Source organism: Zonotrichia albicollis, chromosome 5, assembly GCF_047830755.1.
Source record: "Zonotrichia albicollis isolate bZonAlb1 chromosome 5, bZonAlb1.hap1, whole genome shotgun sequence".
Classification (NCBI taxonomy): domain Eukaryota; kingdom Metazoa; phylum Chordata; class Aves; order Passeriformes; family Passerellidae; genus Zonotrichia; species Zonotrichia albicollis.
In genome coordinates, this window is record NC_133823.1 from 13,003,480 (window position 1) to 13,018,316 (window position 14,837).

The 14,837-nt window shown below is 38.5% G+C and overlaps 1 protein-coding gene across 1 annotated transcript in view; it reads left to right on the forward strand.

Annotated features, from left to right (window-relative positions):
- The window catches only part of ANAPC10 (anaphase promoting complex subunit 10), a 103,707-nt gene that overhangs the window by 73,401 nt on the left and 15,469 nt on the right, over positions 1-14,837 (forward strand). The window lies entirely within an intron of this gene.

A 14,837-nucleotide genomic window follows, 5' to 3' on the forward strand; every position in this document is an offset into this window, starting at 1 on the left:
GGATTGGAAGGGACTTAAAGACCATCCAGTTCCAGCCCCCTGCCATGGGCAGGGACACCTTCCACTGGACCAGGTTGTTCAAAGCCCCATCCAAGGTGGCTTTGAGCACTTCCAGGGATGGAGCAGCCACAGCTTCTCTGGCAATCTGATCCAGTGCCTCACCACCCTCACAGTCAAGAACGTTTTCCTAATATCTAATCTAAACCTGCTCTCTCTTTCAGCTTGAAACCATCAATGGTTCCTGATTTGCAAGGCTAAGGCTGTCATTCTTGTGGACAAAATTTTCAGTTTAATGTTTTCCTGAGGTGTATGTATTCTTGATTTGTTCTACCAGTTGTTTTCATGATGGATCCAAGTTTTTACAGAGCCTGGGATTAAGTAACTAATTCACTAGTGGGTTTGGGTCCACCTTTAGGTGAAATGATTGACCGCAGATGTACCATCATGCTTGGGTCTAAGGAATTTTTCAAAAAATGTAGCTTTAGTACAGAAAGAGGCCTACAGGGTTCAGCAGTTTAGTGAATATTGTTAGCCAGGCATCAAGAGAATCTGAATTGTATTCTTAGACTTGAAATGTGATAAATCTGGATATTGCTGGGGGAAAAAAGCATCCAAGTGTGGTGAGTATTGTGTGAGGTTTGGAGTACTTTTGTTTCACAATTATTGCTTTCTTAAATATTTATCTAACAAGAAACATTTCTTGCTTTGCCAAATGCCTTTCCTGCAATAGAGAACAGTCTGGAAAGGCTGAGACAGATCAGGATAAAGCATTGGTGGCACACCTCTAGCAAAAACAAGAACTCTTGTGTCAAATTATCTTGCAAGGCAGGAATTGATCCAGAATTGATGTAATGTTAACTCAGGGCAGGAATGCAATCTAAACTGAGGAAGTTGCAACATACCTTGACCGTTGCTAAATTAATTCATCTTGTGGGTTATTTAATTTGATGTGCATCACCTTTTCTCTCTTTGTGAGCGAGTTCAAAGTAATTCTGAAGATTTAAGATATTCTCAAGTGGTTAGAGTGAGTCATTAAATATTTTTATATGTTTAATTCAATTAATGTAGTTAAATAAGAGATATATAGTTAAATTAATGGTAAGAGCTGGGGCTATTCAGCCTGGAGAAGAGAAGGCTCTGGAGGGACCTGAGAGCAGCTTCCAACACCTAAAGGAGGCTGCAAGAGAGCTGGAGAGGGACTTTTCAAAAGGGCATGGAATGACAGAGAGAGCAGGAATGGCTTCAAACTGAAACAGGGCAGGTTTAGATTAGATAATAGGAAGAAATTATTTGCTGTGAGGGTGGTGAGGCACTGGCACAGGTTACCCAGAGGAGCTGTGGGTGTGTGAACAATCCATCCTTGGAGTGTTCAAGGCCAGGCTGGATGGGGCTCTGAGCACCCTGGTCAATGGAACGTGTCCCTGCCCATGGCATGGGGGCTGGATCTGGATGATCTTTAAGGTCTCTTCCAAAAAAATCTGTTCTGGGATTCTGTGATAATCAACCAACTCACCAGCAGTACTTATTTGATGTTGTATTCAAACTTAGCTTGATAAATAACATAGCCCAAAGAGAATTTTCCAATCTAATGGATGAATACAATTCTAAAAATCTGGTTTCTTGTTAAATACATGATTCACTTTCTGGAAATGTCCATCAGTATATGCCTATTCAGTTCTGAAAGTAAATTGCCAGAATATTTGCCAAAAATAGGTGAATGTCATGAGCATAAATACACAGTAAATCCTTTAGACATTTAGAATTTTAGGTATATTTTTCTGCAGACTAATCCCAGTGTATTCCTATCTATTTACTGATGTAATTTCTCTTCTAAAGACAGTGTTCAGTGACTGGGGCTGTGCATGTAAGGATGGAAATCCTGGCTATCCAGTCTATCTGTTTCCAGTTCCACAATCTTTTTTACTATTCTATCCTGTGTTTTTCACTTTGTCCATGGATGAGGAGGTCAGGAAGAGCTAGGAAGAATCTCTTCTGAAACGGACAAGAGAGAATTTAATACAGTAATAATAACAACAATTACAAAAAAATTGGAAAGACAAGTTGAAAAAAGAGCCTTCTTCTCATAACTTTTCCATGGTCAGAAGAAAATGCAGGGCTAATCTTGCTCTGCATTCTTTCCTAGAAATTTCAAAAGGTAGTACAAATGTTGCCCAAATTCTTATGCTTCTGAGAAGATCTGTCTTTTGTTTCCTGAGTAGATATAGTAGGAATTATCTTTGTTCTCAAAATTTATATTTGCAGGTGCATAAAATTAATCAAATCAAGTAACCTCTGAAAATCAACCAGATTTGCACTGCTGCAATGACCAACTTGGTTATGATTTGCAAAGAGAAAATCTACTTAGTGGCCTAAGGATGTGCTTTAGGATGTGGATTTCAAAGTTTCATGGATGCAAAATGCTAAATCATGGACTGTATAAAAACTCATTTTCACACTTTCTTTCCATATTTAAAAAACACATCTGTTTCTTTTTTAGTTCAGGAATATGAGTTTCATTCACAGTCTCTTCCATTGCCATGACAGGGATGAGTTTCAAAGTCTTACTTTCACTCAATATATATTCCCCATGTGCTGTTAATGAAGTAAAATTTGATAATAACATTTATCAATTTATTTTGAGATTGGAATTAAGGATCTGGAAATGTTGAGCTTTTCCTTATATTTGCTCTGGTTTGATTTTACCCTTTTTTGTGTTGAAATGATGCAATTATTCATAAAAAAAGAGTAAATTGTCGTAACCAAATGAAAGCCTTGTTTTGATTAAGATAGAATTTGTGTGTAAATTGTAGCACTTGCTGCTCTGTGTTCTGAGCCTGCTGTTGCTTCCTCCACTAGCTGAGACTCCAGTGTTTAAAATACTCCTTTTTTTTCTTTTTTTTTCATACATAAAAATGTACCTCCAGCCCATCAAACCATTTCCTTGGGAAGTTGTGGTTCATGACAGCATGACCAAGTTAGTGTTCTAACCTGGAAATGAAAGGAAAGCAGAAGCTGAGCTGTTTGAGAAGCACTGGCACGGCAAGAGATTCCCCTGTCTCGTTTTCCCCAAACCACATTTTTCTGGAGTTACGCTTCCAGGAGAGTCCCCACCCAGGCAGTTCTTCTCCCAGATGAGGTAAAGGAAGGCACCATCAGGCTGAGCTGGGAGCTGTGCTGGGCTTCTCTGAGCTGGAAGCCTCTCCTCATTACATCACACCTGGCTGCATTTCAGAGATTCATGAGCGGCATCTTGTCAGGTTTAATACATCGCAGGGCTCGGGTTCACGTGGGAGATGGAATCATAAATTCCCTGAGCTGTGAACTGCACCTTAAGGACTTGCAGGGAGTTCTGAGAAGGCAAGAAAAAGAAATGACTGTAAACTACAGAGTGTGCCAGTTTTGAGAGAAACCTGCAGATTTTCTAGGACATTAGGTTTCAAAAGAAGGATTACACACAGACTAAACAGAGTAGAAGTCATAAAAATTTAAAGACATCACAAAAATAAGATCCTTTTTAGGTATGACAGAATACTAAAGGAAATTTATACTGAATTATACCACCCAAGCAGACCCATTAATTAACGTAATGAGAAAATATGTTCCATTTCCAAGGACCCAAGCATGTCAGGAAGCATTTGACACTTTTAAAAGGGGGAGAGGTGAAAGCCTGCACTTCACTGCTCTTGAAATTCCCAGGTTTTAGCTTATCTATTCACATTCATGTTTGGGCTGCTGAGGCATTAGGATATATACTAATCAAGAGAGAAATAAAAAACTACTGCAAGTGACTGATATGCCTAAAAATGTAAACACATTTCTGCTGAATAACTCAGGATTCTCTTGTATCCTGAACAAAGAATCTTTTTATTGTCAAGATATGATTCTGAAAATATTATATATGTGAAATTTAAAAATCCATAAGCAGATGCTCTGTGTTCATTCCAATGGCTTATAGTTGTAAAGCTGGCAAGTAGGGCAATTTGCAGGACCAGGAAATGAAAGCCAGACATTCTAGGTTATTCAGGACATCATTTTTCTATGCAAGGATTTAAAAAATCGGGTTCTAATTCCTTTTCTTTGAGTTTTATCCCATTCCTTTTATCCAAGTATTCCCCTGTATATTGCTTGGAAATTCTTACAGTCATTCCTTGACAGAAGCAAACTGAAAAATTAGTTTGACCTAAATCTTTTTTAGGATGTGAAACCCCCTGGCCCATGTTCTTTCGTTTCTCATCTGTGATGTAATGGCTGGTTGATGTTGAGGATGGGACACTGCAGGTAGCATCTTCTGCAATGCGTCTTGTTATTTTTCAGTTGGAATAGCAACTCCCAGATGTTTTCACAGATATTTAGTTTTGGATAGATGGAACTACCCCCTCCAGATGTATTCTTAGACTTAATGTGTCAAAACATCTACTTTTCTGAGGCATCACTTTAATGTATTTTAATAAATGTGTATTTTGTACTTATATTGCTGATGATGAAGGATTCTCTAGTTTACAAATGAGTATCATTTTTGTGCATGCAAAATTTTAAGAGTTAAATACACTGGTGTGCATGAGTGTACACATCCGATACAGCACATGGTTGATTTTTGGGATTAAACTTCATTTCTTTTCACTTGGTGGCAGGATTTGGGCCTGCAGATCCCTTTTCTTTTTTGTGCTAAGCAGCTTACATGCTGTGTGTGCAAAACTGTGCTGTAGCCAAAATAATACTTGAAATATTTGGTCACCAAGAAGCAACAGAAAGAAGGCCAAACCTTATGTTTCATGACCACATAAAAAGCAGGAGGTAAGTAGTAATAGCTAACCTATCTGTGTGGTTGAAATGCAATGTAGCAGTTATTTTATAATAGTCGGGAACAGAGGCAGAAAATGCAGGAGAATTTTACATTTAATTGAAATCAGTGAAAATATTTTACATGGGAAAAATCCAGTTTATTTACTTCAAATATTATCCTATAGTGCACTGTCATTTTATAGGAGTGCTGATCACTACCCTGATTATGTTAATCTAAATATTTGCAATGCAGAGAATATTGGTTTTTTAAAATTGCTTGTCTCTTACAGCTGCTGTGGAAAGTTTATCAGTATTATCTATTTCTGGTAATATATTTATTACTGAGGAAAAAGTGCTAATAATCCCATTACAGATAATTGAAAGAAAGCTCTTTCCTGAGCAGGCAGCTTTCAAAACAGAGGACAGAATCTCATTTGCTTCTCTTTACTCTTTATAAAAAGGTTAATATGAATTATTAATTCATCCCTATTAATTTGAGTGATCATTTTCTGATCTCTGGAAGGTTCTGCTTTAACTGAGTGAAGATGAGCCCTGTGCTGTGCCTGTGCTGCAGCTGGCAGGGATTGCAGCAGGCAGAGCACGTTTCTGAGTGAGGTGTCTGTAAGCACTTGAGGATACAGGTGCAGTTCAAACAGTCCTGTAGAGCTTCACAGCCCCACCTGGGATGTCACTTTGCTGCCCCAGACTTCCTGTGCCACCACTGGGCTCCTGCTCACACTCCAGTGGCTCAAAGCTGTGTCCCAGACCTCTGTGACTGCTGAGTGACTCAGTAGTCACTCAAAGCTTCAGCAAACACTTGTCTTCACTTTCATTTCCTTTTATAATATAGAAAACACTTCAGTGCTTGTTCAGAAGATGCATGAAAGGAGTCATATAATCCTGTGGGGTTTTAATGTCTTATTGCCATAATCTGGCAAATCTTTTGTTTTGAGATTTTCCTTGGAGTATTTATTTGTCAGGGGACTGAAGCTCAAAACTCCCAGAGATAGTCATGTGCTCCACTGAAGCTCATTGCTGTTTGAACTTGTCTTCCTGAAGTCTCTGTTCAGCTTCATCAGATTTTAATCTCTTGGGTTGGTGTGATGGCACCTCTGAAAGGGCAGAGCTCCTGTGGACATCCACAGATCTGGATCTATTCTGTGACTTTCCTCTGGCAGGTGGATTTTGAAAACCAAACATTTGTAGCTCTCAGGTGGTAATTTTTATGTTGTACATTTTCTTAGTGTTTTGTGTGACAGCTTTGTGCTCTGTTTAGTCTTCTCCACTCTGTAAATCACAGTCACAGAATAGTCTGGGTTAGGAGAGCCCTTTAAAGGCCATGCAGTCCAACCACTCTGCAATGAGCAGGGATGTCTTCAGCTGCATCAGGCTGCTCAGAGCCCTGCCCAGCCTTGAATATTTCCAGGGATAGGGCATTCACAACTTCTCCAGGGAACCTGTGCCAGTGTTTTTACCACCCTCTTTGTAAAAAAAACTTCCTCATATCTCATCTAAACCCTTCAGTTTGAAACCAGTGCCCCTTGTCCTGTCACACAAGAGTTTGTTCCCATCTTTCTTACAAGTCCCCTTCACGAACTCAAAGACTCCAGCAGGGTCTTCCCAGAGTCTTTCCTTTTCCAGTCTGAGCAACCCCAGCTCTCTCATGCTTTCCTCATAGGAAAATCATCCCTCCAATGATGTTTGTGTCCCTCCTCTGGACCTGATCTGTGTCATTCCTGTGCTGGGGTCCCCAGAGCTGGATGCAGCACTGCAGGTGGGCTCTTACCAGGGTTGGAGGAGATGCTCTGCCTGTGCTAAGAAATGGGGCTTTGATAATTTGTGAAATAATAATAATTTTAAAAATCCCTGATTATTCCATATAAGCAAACACTTGGGCTTTTGTCCCTTAATTCGTTCACAAAACTTCTTGCAGATGTCAGAGATGCTCTGCCCCAGTGAGGGTTAAGTGAAGAAGTGTGGCAGAGGCAGCATTGTCAGTGCTGCCTCCTGCAAACAGACCACTTAGAGAGGCAGAGCACAGAGGCAGAAAAGGGAATTTGACTCACCTGGAAGGAGGCACTGGGGCACTCGGTCCTTCTTCCTAGAGCGTGAATATCTAAATTGCTTAGCAGGACTCATTTAGTGGGCTAATTCACACTTTCAAATAAGCTTTCTAGGCCAGAAGATTCTGACTCTGCTCTTCCCTCTCTTCTTTTGATCCACTGCTTTTTATCACTTCTGGCTTCACTCTACCTTGGATTCAACCAGAAAGACTACAGTCAAAACAATTTCTTGGGAAGGAACCAGCAGTTAGATCCACCTCTTTGTGAATCTTAGTGTGTTCTTATCATTCAACTGGCACCACCACCCATGAAGTTAATTGAGGTGCTGGCTATGACTAACTTTTCAGGATTCTCCAAAGTCTCAAGCAAGCTTTGGCACTTGTACGTCTTATCCTGCAGTGCTTTTAGAAGGAGATAATTATCTATCTCCATTTTGTTCAGGTACTTCTGAGCATATATGCCAGCCAGAAAAAAAAATGTAGCTGTATTAAAAGAAACATAGTGAGTTCAGGTGCCAGGATATTTGAAATAGTGCTGGAAATTGGGTAGGTGAAGATCTTTGGGACCCAGAAGGGCACAGCCCTGGGCCACACTTTGGGTAGACATTAATAGCATGTAGCTTGAAAACTGCTATCTTTTGGGGAAAAAAGTGGTCCCAAACACAACTAAACAACCAAACCAATCCAGTCTAATCAGTGTTTAGGAGACATCAACACCAAGGCTGTAGGTTCAATCCCATATGAGCCTTTTCCTAAAGAGTTAGACTTGATGATCCTTGTGGCTCCAAGTCAAAATACTCTGTGCATATTCAGAATGTTCCATCTGGGGTAATTTGGGGTGAATCTGCAGTTTCAGCAACCACTGCTGCCTCAGTATTATGTGAGGGATTTCTTTCCAGGCTAATAGAAGACATGAAGAATTTGCAAAACAATAAGCTTAAAAAAATATTAAAATGCAGTTTATCTGTATACTGAAAATCTGATAATTCCCTAGAAGTTCCATCAGAAACAAAAAGCTGTAATTACAAATGCAAAGTAAAAACTATTCTAGTAATTTACAGGGGCCTCCTAGACATGAATTCATCTTACTACTAAGGTATTTAAATAAGAAACCTGAGAAAATGCCAGACAGCTGTATTTTTTGGAATAATTTTAATAAGCTGACATGGTAATGAGTTTACTGGTTGCATCCTGTTGCCCATACTGAAGTCTGTGCAATTCAGTCACTTCGCTGCAATTTTTTCTTGCAGAACCATCTAAAAAGCTGCCTGTTGTTTTACCTTTTCACTGCTTGTTTGCATCTATCTAGAACCAAATAGCTCTAAGTGCAGAAATGATGCATGAGGTATTAACATGTGTGTGTGGCTGCAGGTTTGTGTTACAGATATAATAAGCAAGAGGTGTATGTGTGTGTGTGTGTGTAGGCTGCACATACATCTTGGAAACCTCAGGGTCAGGCTGACATAAGTGCCTTCTGATGGCTTGCTAGCTAAGATCCAGCACGAGGCTCTCTGGGGATGAATTTCTTAAAAAAATAAAAGTGGGTTCGGCCACATTTATTTGATATTACATTCATAGGTGTAAAATAGCAGTTTATAGTTTCACTTGTCCATTTCCCTTGCTCTGGACCTGCTTCCCTGATCAAGAAATTCAATAGCTATTAAAAGCTGCAGCTGTACTAACAGTGCTATGCTTTATAGGAGGCATTTTGCAGCTATTACTGCAGAACAGGCGTTCTGTGCCAGTACAGATGTTACGTACACCTTTTTCATAAGCACTTTATCTGCACCATGGGCATTGCATTTCTGATGTTTGCCTGAAATTGCTAAACATGCTCTGTGGCTGTAATTTATTTGGGCTGGTGTAGTTTAAAGGCCTGAAAGCTGTGTCTGCACCTGCTCTATTCATCCCACCAGGAAAGCACGAATTCCACTGCAGGAGGGTTGGTGCAGTTTGGATTTCTTCTGTATAAATCTCCTGAACCAAAGGCAGCCATTTGCTTCACGTATGCTCCCCTTCCCTGAAGTGGAAAGAGCTTGCATATGTATCACAGAATCCCAATATTCTTGTACTGAAAGGAGAACACACCTCTTGTTCTAATGAAGGACAGGTATACAGCTCCCACATTGCCTCCCTCAGCCTAGCTCTGAGCAAACAAATGTGCGCAGTGAAAGGTGAAACACGTGACTCCAGTGTGTGCAACTGGAGCAAACTGTGCCAGGATAATGACACCAGTTTCATTGTGGGACAGTGGGACAGATACTTCTGAGTGAAATGTATTTAAAGTGATATAAAATGGGTGAAAAGGGAAAGCCACTGCTGAGCCCGATTCGCCTCCTGACAATGCTGATATCAGTGAATTTGTGCTAATGGAAGGTAAGCAAGAGTTGAAGATGACTGAAACATTGTCAATATCTGAATTTTGAATATTGAATGCTGAACCAGTGTAAGAGCCATTCATTCAACTGTTTTAGCCCAAAGTTTTGGAATTCATGCAAAATCCAGGAGTAGTTCTAGCTCTGAAGGACAAAAAAATAAACAAAAAAAGAACTTAAAAAAACCCCAGAAACCACCCCAAAACAAGTAAACAAGGAAGCCACTGTTGAGTGAGGTTTCCTAAACCAAAGCTGTGTCCCACTTTGCCCAGTTCTGCCAGAGACATATGTCATCTGTAGACATGTCATCAAACATGACTCAAACCAACCCTTCCCCCAAAATAAATAAATCCAACCACAGAGACCGAAATGATTCTTTGGCATCCTAAAGATTCTACCCTACTTACTTGTGGTGCATTTTTAATTTACAGTTAAACCAGGGGCTGATCCATTACTTAGTGTTTTCATTAAAGTAAAACAGAAAAAAAAGCACTTGTGCCATGATCAGTCCCTTGAAACACTTGTAAATATGTACTGAATTTAGTGCAATAGAAGGGAGAAGCAACATATCTATAAGAAAATAAATAAAGAACCAAGGACGTAAGGAACAGAGCTGTATGTGGAAATAAAAAGATTGTTCAAAGTACATGCTTTGGGAATAGTGATTAAATACTTACTGAAATATATTAGTAGTAACTGTATTATTAACATAAAATGCTCCTGAATTGTGCATTTAGGCTTTGAATTCCTTTTGAAATTTCTGATGGCTTTTGGCAAACCACACAAGCCTTGTTCAAGAGGCCAAGGATACCCCCTTTGGTAAATCCAAAAGCAGATTCAGAATTTGGCCCTTCAGGTGTAGGATAGCATCAGAAGCTTTAGCTAGAATTACAGTCCTGCTGTACAGAGCTGAGTGTATATAATTCTCTAAGTAAAATTCATGTCTTATGTGTTGTAAAAGGAATGAAAGGTAGCTGTTAATTCCAAGGCTTATAAATATGTCAGTGGGTTTTCATAGCGTCTTAATAAATTACAAGAATAAACTCAGTGACTTATGATGTCACCAGAACTACATGCTGCACTGTATTTATTGTAATTATGTACAAAACTCACAGAATTTTTTTTTACTATCTACATGAATATATATGTCCCACTAAAAAAATCTAACCAATCCTCAGGGATTTCTTCATTATTTATTTGCCATCTTTTAGCTGTTTTCTTGTTCTGAGCACTTCTTCAAATGAAGAAAATTTTCAAGAAAATATGTTTAAAAGAACATTGCTGCAACTGCTGTATTTATTCATAGAAAAGCTGAAATAAAATACAGTTTCCAAATATCCTCAAATTTGGGTGAAGTTCAAATTTTCCTTGGATCCTAGTTCTCTGGCTGGCCACCAGCCCATATCACTAATGGTATAGCTAGCTGAAAAATGGAAAAACAATTTCATGAAAATTTCAAGGTTATTTTGGCTTCAATCTGACACGTAGAGATAGCATCAATATCGTAGCGTTGGTAATGCTTCATTCTTCAGTTTAAGAAACAAACACAGGACAGGCTAAAGGCTTTAGGTTAGTTAAATGTGCAAGACTAATTCAACAGCATTTCACATTACCAAAGCAAACTTAGTGTGTGTGAAGAAGCCCTTGGCTCTTTAGAGCCCTGTCCGAAGTGGTTTTTGCTGTCTCAGATGCAAGTGTAGTTTGCACTGAAGTGTTGTGGTGATTAACTGTTCTCCAGTATCATAAACCACAGGGCTGATCTGTGGAGCTGGCTCTGCTCCCATGTGTGTGCTCTGGTGTCGAGTTCAGTGCAACAGAACCTGCTCCTTAGGATGGGGAGAAAAGGAAAGAATTCCAAATTGCATCCATTTTTTATGGCACTCATTTAAACCACTGGAAATGGTATCTCTGAATTTAACATATGTTGATTTGATGTGCTCCTCTGAAGATACAAAATAAACAACAAAAAAATGACCCCAATGTTTCTCCCTCTGTTGCTGAACTAATTCTCCAAGGTATCTGTGCTTCCAAAGCCTGTCCCCTTGTTCCAGCTGCATGTCCACTCACATACTGCTTGCCATGCAACAGGTATCTTTTCAACATGGATGTCTTCATTTTCTGTCCAGGAAATGCCATTCCAAACTTCCCATTCCAAAAATAATAGCAGTGTTCAGTCACATTTTATGAAAGCATCTTAGAATTTATATAAATAAAACTAGTGTACATTTCAAAAAATATATAAAAGGCTGGCATTTTTCTTTTACTGCAAAGATCAAAGAGCTGATTAGAATTAAAATTTCATGAACTTTAAATTATGCATTTAGTCATAAAAATATTAAAATAAAAAAAATTAAAGCAGCAGGTGTACCTTATACAGTAAGATAAAGTTTAATATATTTTATTAGCTTAAGGGACACAGAATAACTATCTAATCAGAACTTCAGGCATGCATTTACATAAATATATTAAATTAAGAAAAGCAATTATACACTTAAACATCCTTTTGTCTAAAAAAATCATTAAATCCACAGATTAACAATAAATCCAACTCTATGTATTTATCACTTCCAGATACAACTGTTCCATTTCTCAGATATTACACAAATACATTTGTTAGAATTTATATGCATTATACATATATTATATATTACATAATAGTGTGTATACATACATGGTGTTCAATAATATAATAATAATTTGTAGTTTTTATAGCACTTTTCATTTGAAGAGCTCAAAGCGCTTTTACAAGGATTGATTTCACTAATTTTTGGATGGGAAGTGGAGGCACAAAGATGCAATGATTTCAGGTTATACAGAATTTGTGACAGACAGCAACTAAATTCTCTTGTTGGGAACTTCAGTCCTGCTGTCTCCCTAAAAAGAACTGCACATATAGCATAGAGAGTCTGTATAGGTAGACTTGCAAAGACTTGTAAGGTCTCAAACCAAGAAAATATTAATTATATTAATAATGTTAAGCACATGACTTCAGTGAGGTTCATATGCTTACAATTACTTGTGTGCTCCCAGCTAGATCAGTGCCTGTATATGCTTAGTAGTGTAATTCAGTTTACAGAAGATGCTTAAACCTACTTTGAGTGATATTTTCTAAGCTATTTTCCCACATTTCAAATGTACATACAGCACCTGACAGCTGCTATGAAATAAAACTAGTTGAACAGGGGAATGCCACTACAGTAATGTTCTCAAGTGACAGAAGTTTGTTATTTCCTTTTCTGCTTGGCTCCCATTACAATCTAATTGTTCTCAAAGGGGAATTGAAGTTTTAATTCTGCAGTATAATTTGTGGGGGACAGCTAATAGCATTTCTGGATAATTCACAGGGTAGGGTTACTGCTCCTGGTACTAATGGAGCCCACTACAAGCTGCATCTGGTGACTCAACACCAGGTGGTTTCTGGTCTCAGTGTGTCTTGATATGAATTAAAGTGACTTTGCACACCAGTTTTGACTGCCTAGAACATTTTCTTTTTAGCAGCTCCTCCTAGGAAAATTCAGAAAATGGGCTTGTTTGTTACTGCCTTGTGATGCAAAACACCCTTTGTCCTACTGTAAAATGTATCCTCCATAAAAAACCTGTCTCGAAAGCAGCCACTCTCTCTGCCTTCTTTCCAAGAATACTGTGAGCACAGCCATTGTGTATATTCACATGCTTTAGCTGATGTTGCCTTTCTGAAATTTCCTGAGAATTTAAGCATTTTTTTCCTTAAAATAGTTTTTACTTCATTGCAAAATGAAAATAAATAGGAAAATCTTGTAGACCATAGAAGGACCTTTGCTATATGATACACTGGATCCTCTTGGTAGTAACAGATGGAAAGTTGTTTCTTATCAGTAGAAGTAAATCTCTTCTCCAGTAATGCAGTTTACTGTCTGTGCAAGAATGTCTGACAATTTTGTTTCTGGAAGCCTGGCTGTGTGCAGTACACAATAGGTAAGGATACAAACTATTTGCATATAAACCAGAATATTAAATGTTGGTGAATGTCTGTAGCATAGAATGATCACTTTGATGATACTTTCCCAGTTCTGAGAGCTCAGGGAAGCAGGAGACTCACTCAGCTTTAACGTCAGCTGGACATTTTAAAAGCATCGAGAAGTCAGGCGGTTTTTGTGGAAATGCTGGCAACACCTCTAAGGAAACCCAGGAGGATTGGAAAGCTCAGTGGGGCTGGGGCTGCACTCTTGTTCCACCACACACTGGTGTAGTGCTGCAGATGCAGACATGGAGAGGTCATGTGTGCACTGGTGTCTGAAGTTAAGATCTTCTGCCAGCTAAGTGGATATCTTTTAAGGGCTTAATCCTATAACTAATGAAGTCAATAGGAGATTATCAGTTGACATCAATGGGCTTGGAGTCACGCCCTCAAAGATTAAAGTAATCCTGTACTAAGCTTTCAGGTGGCTTCTGCTGTTTCACACCTACATCCCAAAAAGTACGTGCCTTATTTCACTGAATTACTCTCTTGTTGAAAAAATAAAACTTTTCAGCAAAACAGACTTAATTTTTTCAATGTTTCTGAAACATTTTTTACTGAAACTACTTAGGGGAATATTTATCAGGTTTTTGTAGCCAGAACCCAGATTATTTGGTACAAAATTTCTGTAAATTGGAATTAAATTTGAAGGGTTGGTTGCATTTTTTATGAGTATTTTACTTTTTTTTAATATTGAAAAATTAAAATAATTAGTTTTAATTTACCACTTGGCTTCCTTTTGGTTTTTTCCAAGACAAAGGACACCTTTTAAATTGGACAGAAGATCAAAATGGCAAAATTCCTAATTAAAGTGATACACAGATAATCTAAAGGATAGTAAATTAAAATGCATGAGAATTTACATGATTAAGGAGAAATTAGCAGAACAGACTGTTGTTGGACTTGTTTTTTCCACGTAGAACTAATCTTATAAATGCCTATTTCATGGATGCAATCTAATCTTATAAATGCCTATTTCATGGATGCAATTAGAATTAGATGTATGAAAACTCATTTTCACCGTAGTGCAACTTTACACCTGTGGAATTACTTCTTCATATTTCCAGCATCTCCATTTTGCATAATTTTACAGGAAAAGGTCCTTGTTTCTCAAGCCAAATTAGAGAAAATGTGTACTGAAAAGCTAAATTCCATCATGCCAGGGATATCATTCTGTTTTTCAGTTAAGTAGATTGCAATGGGTAAATTTGTGATAAGCACAGTGACTGAAGTGATTTCTGCCTTCCTCCAGCTCCAGTCTGTTTGTGCCTGAGCTGTGTGAGGCTGGAACTCCTGGACTGTGAGTGCCCAGCTAAGACACAGTGCTGAAAGTCACTATAAAATAACAACATTCTGTGGAATGTCCAAAAGATAAAAGGGAAGATGTTGATGCACACATCTGTCAGGCACTTTCAAAATTAATTAGCACCTGCAGCAACCAGGGATTGCTGATGTTTGCTGTGGGTCTAGAAAGGAAGAAGCTGCAAAACCAAATGTGGACAAGTGAGTGAAAGGAAGAGAGAAGGAGAAGGAGAGGTGTCTTGTCTGTGATACAGAATTTATATTCTTATTTATACCTAACTTACACTTTGTTTGCATGAAATAGAATAATGTGTGAGGA